The following is a 12,557-nucleotide window of genomic DNA, read 5'->3' as shown; positions in this document are numbered from 1 at the left end:
TTTTTCTCACTATTTATCTCATCTATAGCCAGCAACCAAAATAAGATGTTTTGACTCTCCCTATCAGTAATTATCATATTAACCATACACTCTCATTTCTAGTTTTAAATAATTGAATTATACTTGTTTATTTAATGTGACATTTCAACAATCCATAAAGTGTTCTGGCTACATATACAGCTTCTAAATGCAATAGTTTTACGCATTAATGTTCATTATTAAGTTCTTTCTCTCTCTCTCTCCCTCTCTTTCTGTGCTGGGTATTGAATCTAGGGCCTTGTGCATGGTAGACAAGCCCTCTCCCACTGAGCTGTACCTCCAGCCCCCAATATCCTCTATGAATACGATCTAGATTCTATAGGGAACAGGGAAAGGGGACGTTACTAGAACCTCTGCAGTTAAGTCCTAGTCTCCTGCGAGCCACGGCAGTACACAGCGAATTACAGAAAAGGTAGAAAAATGAGACTGCGAAGAAGCTGAGCTTTGGGTCTGATCAGTTCTGCTCTGGGAGGCAAAGACGAAAGCCCCCAGCTTACCGCATCATTTATTCAGTACTCAGTACATCGGGAGAAACAAATGTAACAAATGACTGGCAGAGAGTTCAGTACATCCGCGTAAACAAGACGGTAACAGTCCAAGAACAATGAGGAACTGAGTAGATGTTTGTTCCTCCCAGGATGTTTTCAGCTCCCAGGATGTTTCTTGTCCTGGAGAATCACAGCATCACGCGATCACTGAGGTCTCTGTTGTGACTGGAGGCCAAAATGGAGTTATGTCTCAGAATTCCATAGCTGGGCTGTAGGCAAAAGAACTAGGCTAACCAAATGATTTTACCCTAAAATTATGTAGCATTGCTCCCCACAAGATTCAACAATTATTAACATTTTATCCTATTTGATTTAATATCTTCATTTATGTGTACACTTTTGTGTGGTTACTAGGGACTGGTGGGAAAGGAGAAATGGAAAGTTGTTTTAAAGATATAGTCATTTTGTGAAGATGAAAAATTTCTGGAGATCTGTTATACAACAGTGTGCATACAGTTAACTACTACTACTGAATGGTATGCTTAAAAAATGCTTAAGATGGAGCTGGCCATGGTGGCGCATACCTGTAATCCCAGGACTCAGGAGGCTGAGGCAGGATAGCTACAAATTCAAGGCCAGCCTCAGCTACATAGTGAGTTCAAGGCCAGCCTGAACTGCATAGTGAGACCTTGTCTCAAAAAAACAAAAAAGATGCTTAAGATGGTAAATTTATGCTATTTGTTTATTACTGAATTTTTTTTTGTACTGGGGATCAAACTCAGGACCTTGCATTTGCAAGCCAGGCATGGTGCCACTGAGCTAAATCCCTGGTCCTCTTACTGAAATTTTATGGGGTTTTTTGGTACCGGGGATCGAACTCGGGTCTTTGCACTTGCCTAGCAGGCGGTGAACCCACTGAGCTAAATCCCTGGCCCCTCTTACTGAAATTTTAAAAAGAAAATGTGGATATTTTTAAAAAGATACCTAAGGTGCAACATAGTAAGTAAATGGCTCTATAGTATAGGGTGAGAAGAGTACTATATGGTGAGGAGAGGAGAAAAAGTGGAAAAAGCCATGATCCTACCCCAGTTATATCATTAATCAAGGCTGAATATTCCAACAAATTTTCAGATGGCTTAATTTTTTTTTTGAGACAGGGTCTCTCTACATCATTCAGGCTGGCCTTAAACTCACTATGTAACCCAGGCAGGGCTTGAACCCGGCGATCCTCCTGCCTCTGCCTCCACTCTGCCTCCTGTGACTACAGGCCTACGCCATCACACCTGGCTTGACTCTAATGTATTTCTAGGGGCAACAAATTATGAGAAATATATTGGAATCTGTGCTATTCCTGGCTGTGTTTGTCCTCAAAACCATTCTTCATTAATGACCAGACCATTAGTTTGGTTTTGGGTGAAAGCCATGACAGAATATTCAGCTCTTCATAGTGAGTAAAAATGATACTAGAATTAACCCAAGCATTTGAGGTACTATCTCAAGTAAATTTTATAGTGACCTTTTGAGGTATCATTATTTATTTTACAGACAAGAAAATAGTCTCACAAGAATTGAGACTTACCTAAGATCACATAGTACAAAGGTTTAAATCTAAGTCTATGAAATCTATGCTCTTTTATAATTGTGGTATACTGCCTCTCTGGTGCTGGCTTTTTTTTTTTTCATGTACCCTTCCATATTCCTAATTTGTGTATATACTTTTTCCTTTTCTTTAAGAAACCACAGTTGCCTGAAGCTTATTTATTTTAAATATTTTTTCAAGGAATAATTTTTGGGGGGGGGTACTGGGGATCGAACTCGGGTCCTTGCGCTTGCAAGGCAAGTGGAGGAACCACTGAGCTAAATCCCCGGCCCTCTCAAGGAATAATTTTTGTTTATAAATTGTTTTTGCCTGCTAATTCATTCTTTTGGGGGAGCATTTGTGCTAACTTCACTATTTCATAAATGTGAATTTTACAAAGTATTTTACAATTAATGATAACATTGTAATAGATTTCCACCTTATGAAATGGCTCTGAGCAAGCTTGAAGACCTAGGATTTCCCTGGTTGCTTACAGATATTTCTCTTGTTTTAGTTTTTGATACAATGTTGTCAGCCACACTAAAAAGTAACAATTTTGACTAGTCAATAACATCTAATAAAAGGGAGTAAGGAGGCAGGAAGAGTAAAACAAAGGCTTCCTTCTTTTTGTTTTTTTTTGGTACCTGGGATTGAACTCAGGTCCTTTCGCTTGCACAGCAGGCAGCGAAACCACTGAGCTAAATCCCCGCCCCAGGCTTCCTTCTTTTTGTTAGTGCCAGGGATGGAATCCAGGGCCTCTCTACCACTGATCTACATCCTCAGCATTTTTTTTTTTGGTACAGGGGATCGAACTTGGGTCCTTGCGCTTGCAAGGCAGGTGGCAGAACCACTGTGCTAAATCCCCGGCCCTCAGCTCTTTTTATTTATCTATCTATCTATCTATCTATCTATCTATCTATCTATCTATCTATTTATATTTCGAGGGAGAGTCTCACTGAATTGTCCAGGCAGGACTCAAACTTGGGATTCTCCTGCCTCAGTCTCCCTTAGTGTGGAGATTAGAGGTGTGCACCACCATATCCAGCTAGGGTTCCTCCTTCTTAAACTACAAAAAAGAACCCAGGATGCAGTGGCATACTAATCCCAGCTACCCAGGAGGCTGAGGCAAGAGGATCTTGGTTTCGAGGCCAGCCTGGGCTACTTTGAGAAACTATTTCAAAAAACCATGAGGTGTGGGGCCGGGGATTTACCTCAGTGGTTCTGCCACCTGCCTCACAAGCTCAAGGACCCGAGTTCAATCCCTGATACAAAAAAAAAAAACCACAAAAAAAACATGAGGTGGGCCAGGGATTTACCTCAATGGAGCCATGCCTGCCTTGAAAGACCAAGGTCCTGAGTTCAATCCCCAGTGCCAAAAAAAAAAACCAAAAAAAACCCCATGAGGTGTGACCCTTTTTTTTTTTTTTTTTTTTTTTAGGTGTGACCCTTTCAGCTCTACTCGTCACCAGCACTGCTCTGTTGTTGCTTGGAACCTCTTGGCCAAGCAACATGAAAACAACATTAGCTGAACTGTTGCAGTTATTACTTTGGATGGGAGACCAATTGTGGATATATTGAAAGGTTTTGACCAGACCAATAATTTATTTGGTGTTGGGTGACAGCCATGACTGAGTAGTCAACTTTTCATATGGTGCAGAACAAGTGATACTAGGATTATACCTCATAAGAGGCGATAATGTTGCAGTCATTGGAGAAATTGATGAAGAGACAGATTCTAAGCTTGACTTGAGGAATATTTGAGCAGAACTTCTAAACTGTAGCACACTGAGGAAAAACTACATAAATTGGACATCTGCTGACTGATCCTGGACCAGCTACCAGCCTCAACGGCACTAACACAGTCAAGTTCCCAAAAGGTGTGGATATAACTTAGTTCTATATTAGGCTTTAGATAGTATATTCATATGGGTAGTAGTCAAGTTTAGAAAAAGGTACAGATGTCCCCTAAATATTGAGGGGCACCTCTCTTCCGTACATGGTCTGGATGAATTAGTGTCAATACAACATAGCCCCTGCTTCTGAAATTAATCATCTTGTATTTTGGTTTTTTTTGGTGCTAGGGATCAAACTAGGGACCTCAAGCTTGCGAAGCAGGCGGCAGAACCACTGACCTAAATCCCCAGCCCTTAATCATCTTGTAAACAAAGGAGGGTAGATAGTCTAGTTTTCTTATTTAGTTTTCCTGGAGAAAAATGATTTAAAAATACTAAAGCACCTTGGGAAGCCCCTCTGAGCCCAGGTCCATTGCCAGTATGAGAGGCAGTAGATTCAGGAGGCTGAGGGATCTTTCCTGGCAAGTACAGTCATTGGCCACACAAGTTTGTAACACATCTAACCATATCCACCTCAGGACACATTAGTGTATAATGCTTGGACTGGCCTGCCAGGGGCACAGAAAAAGCTCAGATCCCATTCACATTTAATTACTGTTATTTAAATTTTACCTATAGCTCTTGGCTTCCTCATCCAGAAAAACAAAACAGGCGTTGATCATAAACAATTAGAAAACAGAGGTCTGAGGAATTTGTACTGACCTGAGCAGGAGTCAGGCATTGTCTGCAGGATCACTTATTCCAACAGCCAGACACTCCCCTTCCTCTTCTGGCTGAGGGTGGGGTGTGCCGTGCTCACATTAGAGTGGAGGGAGGAGAAAGAACCCTTCTATTAACAGCCAGAACAGGTGTGTCATCTCCCAAAGGGCCCTAGGGATGGCCAAATTAAAGTGGAAATTTGGGTAAGGGGAGCAGATGAAGGAAAACTCCAGTGAGGCAAAGAGTACAGCTTACCTATCATCCTCTCCACTGCTGCATGGCCTCCTCCCAGCCTCAGGAAGGCTTGATGCAGGTCCCCAATGGGCCCCCTGGGGGCTCCAACTCAACCTGGGCCCAAGCTAGGGAAGGAAGAGGCAGAGAAAAGCCCACCTCTGGGCCAGGTGGTTCTAGGTCAGAGCAGAAGCTGTAAGTCATCTGCACTAGTTGCAGCTGCCGGCAGCCCCAAGAATGCAGACCTTGGGGTCCTGGAGGGGAAGGTAGAGGGGCCATGTAAAACAGTTGAGGGCGGGCTGGGGATTTAGCTCAGTGGTTCCAGCACCTGCCTTGCAAGCTCAAGGTCCCAAGTTCGATCCCCAGTACCTAAAATAAAAAAATAAAACAGTTGAGGTCAGTTCCCACGGTGCTTGCCCATTGTTTACTTCTCCACTTTCCAAAGCTGCTAAATCTTTCTAGGGGCAGACATGTGCTTGAAGCTGGATGCAGTTTGGGAAGGGGAACCCTTATAGGTCTCCCCAAGGCCTCTCCACATGGGGAGTGCCAGCAGAAATGAAGAGCACAGTGGGTGCCCATTTCAGTCTCAGCACATGGCCCTCTGGGTAGAGTGAGTCTACTTGGTTTGTGTGAGCATAAGAGCTGGAACCCAAAACCGTGCTTTTCTATACTCTCTGTTAGGAAAGGCCAAGTTTGGAATGAACAGGAAGGTTGGGGTGCAGGGAGGGCAACAGACCCTCCAAGTCTTGGAATGGGGGAGTTCTTGTCCACACCTGCAGCTACTATAGTATTGCAGCTTGAAACAAATCAGATTTTCCTCTTGGGCCTCTCTTTACTTCTTATACCACGCTCCTGTCTTGCATTCCTGTCTCTGTGGCTCCCTTACAGGATCCATTACAGGCAAATTGCCCCAGCCCAGGCCTACTCCCTGCAGCCTCGGACATTTGCAAAAATACACACAGCAGGAAATAATTCACTTATTTTTGTTTTAAAAATTAATTCCAATTACTCATTTTAATCTGATAAAAGCCATTTATGACAAACCAAGGACTAACATCATATTAAATGGGGGAAAGCTAAAAGCTTTTCCTCTAAAATCAGGAATAAGACAAGAATGTCCACTATCACCACTCATGTTCATTACAGTACTTGAAATACCCAGAGCAACCAGTAGCCAGAGTAATCAGTCAAGAAAAAGAAATACAAGGGAGGGGCCAGGGATTTAGCTCAGTGGCTCAGCCGCCTGCCTCACAAGCACAAGGTCCCGAATTCAATCCCTGGTACAAAAAAAAAAAAAAAGAAAAAGAAATACAAGGGACATTTATAAGAAAGAAAGAAGTCAACTTAACATTATTCATAGATGATGCGATCCTTCATATAGAAGACCAAAAAAATTCCACCAAAAGACTCCTGGAATTAATAACCAAATTCAGGGCCAGGGATGTAGCTTAGTGGTACTGCACCTGCCTGGCAAGCTCAAGGCCCTGAGTTTAATCCCCAGTACTGGAAAAAAAAATCCAATAACCCAATTCAATAATATAGCAGGATACAAAATCAACACACAAAAATCAATAGCATTCCTATAAACCAATAATAAACTCACCAAGAAATAAATTAGTGAAACAATACCTTTCATGATAACATCAAGAAAAATTAAGTACTTAGTAATTAACCTAACCAAGGGACCGAAAGACCTGTATAACAAAAACTACAGCACTGTGAAAAAGGAAATTGAAGATCAGAAAATGAAAAGAGCCAGGCATGGTGGTACACATCTGTAATCCCAGCACTTGGGAGGAGGCGGACTGTGAGTTCGAGGCCAGCCTAGACTACATAGTGAGTTCAATGTCAGCCTACCCTACAAATCAAGACTCTGTCTCAAAAAAAATGAAAGAAAGAACAGAAAAAAAGGAAAAGAAAGAAAATAAAAAGATATCCCCTGTTCTAGATAGCAAAACCAATATTGTCAAAATGGCCATATAATACCAATAGCATTCCTCCCAAAACTAGAGAAAACAATGCAAAAGATTCATATGGAACTACAAGAGACCCACAATAACAAAAACAATCCTGGGTCGGGCAGGGGATTTAGCTCAGTGGTTCCGCTGCCTGCTGTGCAAGCTCCAGGACCCGAGTTCGATCCTTGGTACCAAAACCAAAACAAAGCAAAACAAAAACAATGCTGGGCAACAAGAGCAAAGCAGGAGGTATCACAATCCTGGACTTCAGGTTGTACTACAAAGCTACAGTGTTTGAAAAAAAAAAAAAAAAACAAGCATGATATTGGCACAAAAACAAGCAAGGCGATCAAAGGAATAGAGCATGCAGAAACAACTGCAGGCACATTCAGCTGATTTTTTTTTTTTTGGTACCGGGGATCAAACTCGGATCCTTGCACTTGCAAGGCAGGCGACAGAACCACTGAGCTAAATCTCCAGCCCAGCTATCTGATTTTTGACAAATAGACCAAATACTTTCCTTGGAGGAAAGATAGTCTCTTTAACAAATGGTGCTAGGGGAACTGGCTATTCACATGGAGAAGATTAAATCTAGACTCATATCTCTCAGCACGTACTAAATTAAAATCAAAATGCACCAAATATTTAAATTTTAAAACAAAAACACTTCAACTTGCTAGAAGATAAAATATATAAATAAAAGTCTTGACATGGGTGTAGGAAAGGACTTTTTGAACAGAACCTCAATTGCACAAGAAATAGTGCCAAGAATTAACCCAAGGGATCAATCAAATCGAAAAGCTTCTCCCTGGGCATGGTGGTACACACCTATAATCCTGGCACTCTGGAGGCTGAGGCAGGAGGATCACTGTGAGTTTGAGGCCAGTCTAGGCTACATAGTTCAAGGCCAGCCTGAACTGCATAACAATACACTGTCTCAAAAACAAACAAACAAAAAAAAGCTTTACAGCAAAAGAAACCACAAACAGAGTGAAGGAGTGAAGAGGCAACCTATAGAATGGGAAAAAATTTTGCCAGCTATTCTTCAGACAGAGGACTAATATCTAGAATATGTAAAGAACTCAAAAACAAAAATTAGACTCCTCCAAAATAGAAGACCAAATCAAAAAATGAGCAACTGAAATGAATAGACACTTCTCAGAAGAAGAAATACAAATGGCCAATAAATATAAGAAAGAATGTTCAATATCTCTGGCCATTAGAGAAATATAAAATAAAACACTGAGATTCCACTTTACTCCAGAAAGGTTATTATCAAGAAATCACATAACAAATGCTGGTGAAGCTGCAGGGCTAAGGATAAAACACAGGTCCTAGAGCCTACTAGACTAGTGCTGTATCCCTGAACTACATGCCCAGCATTCCCCTAGTATTTTACTTTATTTATTTATGTTGGTACTGGGATTCAAATCCAGAGCCTTCCCACTGAGCTACATCCTCAGCCCTTTTTATTTCAAAACAGGTAAGTTGTCCAGACTAGGGTCGAACTTGTGATCTTCCTGCTTCAGCCTCCCAGAGTGCTGGGATTATAGGCATGCATCTCCACACGTAGCTAGGAACTCTAGCCTCCCATAGTATTTTCATCTTTTTTTGTTTTTTTCTTTCCTTCATTCTCATTCCTTCTTCCCTCTTCCTTTAAAACAGGGTCCCACTGTGTAGCCTGGGCTAGCTTCAAATTTACTATGTATCCCCTGGCTGGCCTCAAACTAAATCTCTTCCTGTTTAAGCATCCAAAATACTGGGATTACAAGGTTGCACCACCATACCTAACTAATAATTTCAATTTATACGTATATCTGTAACCCTCTAGAAGCTATTTTATGAAAAGTTTGAGATAGGGATCTAATTTGGTTACGTGCCTCTTCCGCCACTTAGCTCAGCTCATCAGCCCACCAAACAACCTTTTTCCTTTTACCAACAAAAGTATTTATAGGCAACTGATGCCATGAACAGGAAGGGAGGGACCTTCCTGGGTGCAAAATTGTCCGTGGCAGCTGCTGGAATGTCCAGAGTCCTGACCAAAAGTTTAGTTAGCCTCAAGCAGTCAGTCCCTCTTCCCAAATGACTGCTAGTATGCACAACTCTTAGGAACAGGGACTTACATCCCTCCATGGTCACCAAAACTGTTACTGGCCCCTTAGGCTCATAAGCTCAGGTTGGTCTGGTCGCTGCTACCCAATCAAAGGAGGCCATATATTTGGGTAAAAAGGACTTATTCAAAGCAAGCTCCTTGAAGATGGAGGGGCCTATTGCCGAAAATTACCATCTCGGGGTTTACAGGTGGGCAAAGGCCTTTTCTAGTAAGAACAGAGAGGGGGTGGGTATGCAGAGACAATGTAGATCTTCACACTTGCTTTATCACTTCCAGCCATTTTCAGCTCATTGTGCTCTTTCTTGTGGAAAAGAAACCAGGTTCCTGGCCTCCTGGGGCTGGCATCTGCATATGCTGAGGAGAGGAGTGTTGGCTATGTGCTCAACAGGAATAAGTTTGGAGAAGTTGCTTATCTCTAACCACACACACACACACACACACACACACACACATCTAACTTTTAAAGACCCATTTTGCCATTCTGGTTACAATTTCACTTTTCTGCCAGGTTTTGCCAGTTCTCCCAACATTGTAAATTGAATTGTTCTCCATTTATTTGCAGTGATCTTCTTATCAAATAATAAGTAGTTACCTTAGCCAGAACAATGATGGCAAGGCACAGAACCTTGACTCATTCAAGAATAATTGAAAAAGGGGCCAGGGATTTAGTTCAGTGGTTCCATCACTTGCCTCGCAAGCGCAAGGACCCGAGTTCAATCCCTGGTACCAAAAAAAAAAAAAAAAAAGAATAATTGAAAAATAGTTTAATGATATGTATAATCTGCTAAAGGTAGGAACAAAAGCCTAAGGGACAATTGGAATTAAGATCTAAAGGTACCAGAAGAGGTGGCACATGTCTGTAATTCCAGGTACCCAGGAGGCTGAAGCAACAGGATTGCAAGTTTGAGCCCAGCCTGGTCAATTTAAAGTACTTTTTTTTTTTAAAGTACATTTTTTAAAAGGTGGGGATGTAACTCAGAGCTCCCTGGGTTCAGTCTCTGGTACAGCAAAAACCAAACAAACCCCTAAATGTTATCAAAACTCTACCAGGGCCTTATCTGCTTCTTTTATCTAATCAGCATGAACATTCCTCAAACAATGACAGGAACACCTCTCTCTCTGAAGGCAGACAATCTCAAAGCTTTGTTGATCACAAGCCCTGGTAAAACACAAAGTTAGTGATTGGCTGAAGATACTGTTGAGGGCTAGGAATGTAGCTCAGGGCTAGAGCACTTGCCTAGCACTGGAAGGCCTTGGGTTAGATCCCCAGCACCAAGGAAACAAAACAAAAAACCAAAAAGATGTTCTTCATTGTTTTAATCATTTTAAAGAAGAATAGCTTTAGGTCTTTTTTTTTTTTTTGGTACCTGGGGATCGAACTTGGGACCTTGCACTTAAGAGGCAGGCGCTGGAACCACTGAGCTAAATCCCCGGCCCCCTTAGCTCTTATTTTTAAAAAATCACTATTCATTTATTTTTGGTTCTGGGAATGAACCCCAGACTTCACACAAGCTAAGCAAGTGTAGCCAGATCCCTCTAGCTCTCTGGTCCTTGTTTTGAGGCAATGAAGATTGAAGTTAACAAAACAGCAAGTAGTGAGCAATGGCTAAATGCATTTCTATTAGAAAGAGTAGAAATGCTCTTCACTGGTTGAAGAGGGGTGTAGGGAACAGGGGAAGGGGATGTTACCAGAACCTCTGCAGTAAGTCCTAGTCTCCTGCGAGCCACGGCAGCACACGGCGAATTACAGGAAAGGTAGAAAAATGAGACTGAGAAGAAGCTGAGCTCTGGGTCTGATCAGTGCTGCTCTGGGCGGCAAAGACTAGAACCCCTAGCTTGCAGCACCTTTTATTTAGTACATCCGAAGAAACAAATGTAACAAATGAATATGTAGATTTCAGTATCACTTTGGGATGAACAAGGTGTAACAAAAGACTGGGTGGGGGCGGTGGAAATCTAAGAACAATGAGGAACTATGCAGATGAAGATTTAGTTCCTCCCAGGAACTACACAGATGAAGATTTGGTTCCCCCCAGGGTGTCTCTTGCAGGTATGGTCTTGTCCTGGAGCATTACAGCATCATGGGATCATTGAGATCTCCCTTGTGACCTGAGGCCAAAATGGAATTATGTCTTGGAGTGTTATAGCTGGCCTATAGGCAGGAGAACTAGGCCTACTCAAATGATTTTTCCCTAGAATTATGTAGCATTGCTCCCAACAGAGGGGTGTTCTGTAAGACAGACCCCGTGGATGTTCAGACTCAGGGGTCTTTATATAGTTTTTGGTTCCAGTGTGCATGACAGAAAGCAGGGATGCTTTGGTTGCTGGTAGGCCTTTGATGTACCAAGTGCAAACTGCTTCATTTATATTTTATTTTCTCCATGGCCTCTCCCATTTGCTTAAGGATCTGTTCTTTGTCCTTTGCATTTCATTAGGCCCTGATAGTCCAGTTTGGTATGCTAACTCACTTAGACCCCTGACTTTTAGTTTAAGATAGCTATACATTTCTCTTCTTTTCCCTCAGTGTTGGGTATCAAATCCAGGCCCTCACACATATGAGGCAAACTCTACCATTGGACTATATCCCCACACCACATGTTTACTTTTTTTGGTGTTTTTGTTTGCATTTGAGACAGTCTCACTTTGTAGTTCAGTCTGGCCTTGAATTCAGCAATCTTCCTGCCTGCCTCAGATTCCCAAGTGCTGGGATTATAGGTGTATACCACCATGCCCTATTTAGAATTTTGAGACAAGGTCTCACTAAATTGCTCAGGCTGTGTTCTTCAGATCCTTTTGTGTCAGCCTCCCACATAGCTGAAATTACAGGTATATGCCACCATACCCAGCTCTTAAATTTTAAAATGCACTCTAGATTTTAGAACAGTTTTAAATTTAGAGAAAAATTAAGAAGACAGTATAGTTATGGCTTGTGTTAAGATGTCCCCACAAAGCCTCATGCTTTTTCAGAGGTGGCTGACTCTAGAGTGTGTGACTGATTCATGATGGGGCTAGGCTGGAGGGGGGTACTGGGATTAATGATATGAGGGCTACCTGCCCTAAGAGTCTGAATAAGATAAAAGGGGCAGAAATACACTGCTAAGGTCCCTTGTTGGTTTTGCTACATGGGCACCATGAACTTTCTCCTCTGTGATGCCCCTCTGCCATGTGCTACTCTGCCTTGGAGCCAGCTAATTATGGACTGAAACCTATACAAACTGTGAGCTAAATAAATCCTTTCCCATTTAAATTTGGGTGTCGGGTATTATGTCTCAGCAATGAGAGAAAAGTAACTAACAACAGTTATCATAAACTCTTCACTCCATATCCCCTATTATTAACAATTTATATTGGTGTGGTATATTTGTTACAATTAATGAACTGTAATTATCAACTAAAGTTCATAGTTCATTTAGATTTCCTTAAGGTTTTTGTTTTTCTCTAACACTGAGCTACATCCCCAGGAGTGTCTCCCATCCCTAGTTTTTTCAGCAAATGTCTTGCTAAATTGCCCAGGCTGGGCTTGATTGAAATTGCAATCCTCCTGCCCCGGCCTCCCAAATAGTTGAGATTATTATAGACAGCTAAACTAGGCAGAAA

Source organism: Heterocephalus glaber, unplaced genomic scaffold (assembly GCF_053883595.1).
Source record: "Heterocephalus glaber isolate CG9 unplaced genomic scaffold, H.glaber_assembly_v1.0 deba00001613, whole genome shotgun sequence".
Classification (NCBI taxonomy): domain Eukaryota; kingdom Metazoa; phylum Chordata; class Mammalia; order Rodentia; family Bathyergidae; genus Heterocephalus; species Heterocephalus glaber.
This window is presented reverse-complemented; position numbering follows the sequence as displayed.